Genomic DNA, 5,620 nt, shown 5'->3' with positions numbered 1-5,620 from the left:
GAAGCATAATGGCTCCCGATGTATATTTATATATTACTGAAATTGTTTTGTTGTGGATTGTCTTTGAAATGATCTGAGCTAAGTTCGGGAGAAATATTTAGCACCGAGTGGAAGGTATAAAGCGACCTTACTTTCCTAGAACTACGTGCCCCCATAGGAGTGAGCCTGAAGCTGATTTATATAGTGATCACTAGTTTGTGTGGATTTGATATCGATAGTCCTACTCCGATGGCAAGGATAGGATGGCTGTCCCCAATGTGGGTTGTACGTTGGACTCCATGTAGCTCGCATGATTTATGTCAGTTATAGGATCTACCAATGTGTGTGTGTTTCCTTGTGTCTATGGTGAACGGTGAAGTGATTTGAAAGTGAACTTGTGAAAGTTATTCTTTCGAAAGATTTAAATGATATTTACATTATGAGAATTGATATTCTTGATGAACTGAAAGTGATTGACAAATTATATGATGACTCACATGTGTTATTATACTTCTTTTATCCTCTCATGATTATGATGATTTTCTTTGGGCTATGTGAGTCTTTCATACATCTTGCATATTTCTTATAAATATTTATGATGATGATATTTATACAACTACATACACCCCCATATACTCAGTTCCTTTCCATGGTACTGACCCACATCTTCGGATGTGGGCTGTATTTTCTCGGAATGTAGGTTCAGGTGCTCAGTTCCAGGTTCAACAGTGATTTTTCAGGCACGCTATTCTACATCCTCTGTTGTGGTGAGTCATCATGTTCCGAGGACGTGATGTCTGATGTTAGTTTCATGGAATAGTTTACATTTGATAACTGAGTATGAGTCAGTTGGGGCATGTCTCAATGGCTCGCTGGTTTTATTGATTTTCTTAGAGGCTTGTTAGACTAGTATAGATATTGCGAGTTGACTAATAAGTTGTATTTTGTTATCTTTCTGAAATTCTTTTATTCTTGGATGATGATTACTCTTTTGATATTTGAGGGTTATTTATGAAAACCCCATTGATTTGTGTTGAACTGAATGAAAATGGCTCAAAGGGTTAGCTTGGAGCTACTCATAGCCTCAAGCACCGTGTGATGCTCTGGGACCCATTTTTGGGGCGTTACACATGGTGTGCAAGAACCACAGTAAACAACACTTAAACTTCTGGTCCTTTTTCACCTTATTCCCTCTGATCAAGTGTAACAAGTTGGCCGCCGAAATGTTTTTGTTTTTCGTCACCTTAAAGCAAAAATTCTCCCCCTTGTCTAACACCTTCTTCATTTTTGATTCACTGGGGTATGATAAACAGTTCAGCCCCGTGATCAAACAAAATTCTTTCAATCCAAAATAGACAGGCTTGTTGTTAACGCAGAACCACATCTCATGACGCATCATATCCCTCTTAACGTGTTGCAACAACAAATAATGGACCAACTGCCCATTGAACTTAAGATGTTCCAACAGTTTTATCTTGTGTCCGAAGCAGGACCGCTTGAATCTTTTCTTCAACTCCTGGTCGATAAGAACTTGCTTAAATTCTCGATAAACAGCCATTCTTAATCTAATCGATATCTTCGCCGGGTAAGATCCGACCTCGTCCATTATCGTCGAAGGTCATACCGCTCCATGAAAATGAACCTTGACAAACATGGCATGGATTTGATTCGGACGCTTCCTCGTCAATTTTATTTCTTTTTGAAACATTTTCAATTCCATCAGCTTTTCTTTTTCTACTTCTACCGGCTTTGCCTTTAGGATGGATGATTTTTTAACCCATTTTCAACACAATCTACACATGTAGAACAAATCTCCCATTTTCAGTTCATAGACCACAAGTCTATCAATAGAAATAAGTCAATGCTCAAATAAAATCCCACCAAAAAAACAAAGTAATACCCCACAAAAATCCAACATGGAGTATCAGAATCAAACTAGTGCACCTAATCAAACTAATTAGCTATTAATATTTTAATTTTCACTATTTCAGCCATCATATTTTAAAAGAATCTTCTAAAAATTGATTTTAATCTAGGGCATTCTAATTTCATAGACCACGGGTCGATTTCATAGACCACTGGTCTACGGACAGAAACAGGTGACTGTTGGAATCAAAATGCCAAAATAGCTCTTCAAATAACGATTATCCCACCATTCCACCATCACAGTTCACTCCAAAACATCAATAACTGAACCAAAATCCAACATGCAATATCAAAATACAACAATTGCTAAAAATCAAACCGGTGCACCTAATCGAACTAATTAGCTATTAATCTTTCAATTTTCACTATTTAAGCAACCAATTTTTAAAAGAATTTCATATGTCTAAAAATTGATTTCAATCTAGGGCATTCTAATTTCATAGACCACGGGTTGATTTCATAGACCACGGGTCTACGGACAGAAACAACTGAATGTTCGAATCAAACTGCCAAAATAACTCTTCAAATAACGATTATCCCACGATTAATTCAGGTTCATTCAAGCGATCCCAGTTGATCCAATCGTCAGATTTATGAGAAATGATTTCACCCCAGCTACCACCAAACCCTATAGGAAATATCATTAGCCTTTTCTCCTCGCCGATATACGACAAGAAGGAAGAACTCAAGTTATCCAAATTAGTAGCCGATATAAAGAAGTCGACAATCAACCTCACCACAAGAAATAATGTTGAAGAAAATGAGTTGGCTATAGAGATGCTAGATACATATAGAACAGGGGAGCTGATATTCCATAAAAGGAAATGTCATGTGTACTTTTACACTAGCTTATGTAAGTTCCCATTATTACAAGATTTAGATTTTGGATTTGGGAAGCCAATTAGAGCAAGCATGGCAAAGGGTCCATATAAAAATATTATTTTCTTGATGAGGACATATGATGGAGGAATTGAAGCATTAGTTAATTTGAATGAAGAAGAAATGTGTGTGTTCGAGCATGGCAAGCAACTTCTTGAATTTGGTACTCCAATTGGTCATGACATTTACAACGAAGAAGAACAGCAGTACGCATGATGATGAATTATGGGACATATGAATTTACCTTTCCATGCATGCAGATTAGATGTGGCTTCTAAGTTTTTTTTACTGCAAAAAATAATAGTTTGATGTAATTTCACTTTACACACTAAAATTTGGACGACTGTTACGTATTGTTACATAATATATTGTATTATATTGTATTGTGTTTTATCGTATTTTATTGTTTTAATGAATACACCATTGTGATAGATTGTACCGTTTTCCAACATTACATAATCTCGCACATCAATAATTTGATGGATAAACATAATAGAAAAATAGAATACGGAATAGGGTTGGGGCTACTACAAAAAGGTGGAATAAGAGATATAAAGTATGAATATTAAATTATAAGTAAAGATAAAATTTAAAAATATATATATAAGGAACGACATCGCTACATAAAATAATACACAATTCCATGGGTAACAACCATCCAAACATAGTGATAAGGTTTTAATTCAATTATCTTTTTATCTTAATGTTGTTTTTGCTTCTTTTTTCTCTTGTGGCCTTGCCCACGCACTCCTGTGACATTAGACTGAATTTATATTGTTGTAGCTACTTATAAGGTTAAATTGCTAATTAACTATATGATGTTAACACCTAGTTCCAGGGGAAAATGAATCATGTGTACATGCATTGTTTTGCATTATCAGGTTCACTGCTGCCACATGCATGCTATCTAAACTTATCTTGCTGCACCATGCATTGAGCCACCACTGCTATTCAATCTACTGGAGACGATGACCGAAGAATGGAGGCTGAATATACTGATCCCATTATATGAAAATATTATTTAAAATTTTCCGTTAGCATTTAAGGCTTCATTGTCATCAGTGTCAGCCGTAGGGTGAAGCTGCTGAACCAGCCGTCTTAGGCCTCATGTTCTTGGAGATCCCAAATATTTCTCTGTCTAATAACTTATTTTAAAAAAAAAATAACATAAAATAAATTAGTCTTTTAAAGAATAAAATATAATGTTCATATTTTTTTCTATTTCAATTTATCTTACACACTTTCTTTTTTGTTTGTTTTAAAATAGGGAAAAACATTTTTTCCCCCTTAACTTGTCCGCTCAACTTACTTTAACACTTAAACTAAACTTGTATTTATTTACCCCTTAACATCTTTAAAGTGTATTAGTTTCAGCCCTCAAAACTGAATACCACTCTCACAACGGAGAGTGTGTTACACTCGCCTACACATCAACGTCACGTCTATGCCACGTCGGAGCCACGTCATTGCCACGTAAGAAACTACTATTTTTCTAAAAAAAAATAATTCCCCACACATATTTTTATATATTTTTTAAAATACGTACTATTTTATTTATATAAATATATATATTTATTTTTTAAAATATATATATATATATATATATTAAATAAAAAGGCACCCCCACCCCCGTTTTCTCTCTTCTTCACACCCCCCCACCCACCCCCCCCACCCCGCCCCTATCTGTTTTCTCCTCTTCCATCCCTTAGCCCCACCCCCACCCTGCAAACGCAGCCCCCTCCCCCTTTTTTTTCTTTCTTGTTTAGATCATCCCACCAACCCCCACCTCCTACAAACGCCCACCCCCTTCTCCCTCTTCTCTTCCAGCCCTCACCCATTTTTCCTTTCATCTTCGAACCATCAAAAACCCCAGCCCCACATCAAACGCAATCCCCTCCTCCTCCTCTTCAGCGCCTCCCCCCTCCCCCCTCCCCCACATATTACTCATAATTATTCAAAATTCAAAACCAATTTAGTATTTTCATAATTCAACAACTCATCTAACCAAATAACACCATATACACTTACAAAAAACAGCTTTATACTGGTAACAACCAAAATCAGAAAAAAGCAAAGCAAAAAAAGAATCATTTTTTTTAAAGCTTTCAACTAAAGGGTGATCTTTTTTCCCTTTTTGGTATAAGAATGTTGAATTCATGTTGAATTTTAATGGGTATTTGTTAAAATTTTGTTTTTGTTTGTAGATTTTGTGAATTTCAAATTCTTAATTGTGTAATGAGTAGTTCAAAATTAGAGGGCCATCGGCTCCATTGAAGGTTGAGATGGTGTTCAATGGAGGAAAACATTTAATTTAGTATCCTCGTGGTTGTTCTTTGGTGGTGTTAATGGAGGAAAATGAAAAAAATTGAAGGAAAGTGTTAATGGAGGAATTTGAGTGTTGTTGTTGATGTTTTGGAGAAGAAAGAAGAAAAAATAACCATTTTTTAGAAAAAATTTATTATATTTTAAATATAATATTACTGAAATTAATTTTTTTTTACAAATAAACACGCCTCTTTTTTTTTTTTTTTTACAAAAATGTCACGTCAGATTAGGGAAATACACTTTAAAGATGCATGTTAAGGGGATAAATAAATAGAAGTTTAGTTTAAGTGCTAAAGTAAGTTGAGCAGACAAGTTCAGGGGAAAATCATGTCTTTTCTCTTTAAAATAAAAAGAGATAAAGCATCCAACACCCTCCTCCTGAACTATGGCCAAAGTTACTACGACACACTACAACTTCACATAGATCCTATTGCCCTCTCAACTCAATTTTAACGAATTTTTGTCAATCTTTTGTCCTGATCTGGCACCTTTATTACATAAAATGGGACCC

This window comes from Capsicum annuum, chromosome 6 (genome assembly GCF_002878395.1).
Source record: "Capsicum annuum cultivar UCD-10X-F1 chromosome 6, UCD10Xv1.1, whole genome shotgun sequence".
Classification (NCBI taxonomy): domain Eukaryota; kingdom Viridiplantae; phylum Streptophyta; class Magnoliopsida; order Solanales; family Solanaceae; genus Capsicum; species Capsicum annuum.
This window is presented reverse-complemented; position numbering follows the sequence as displayed.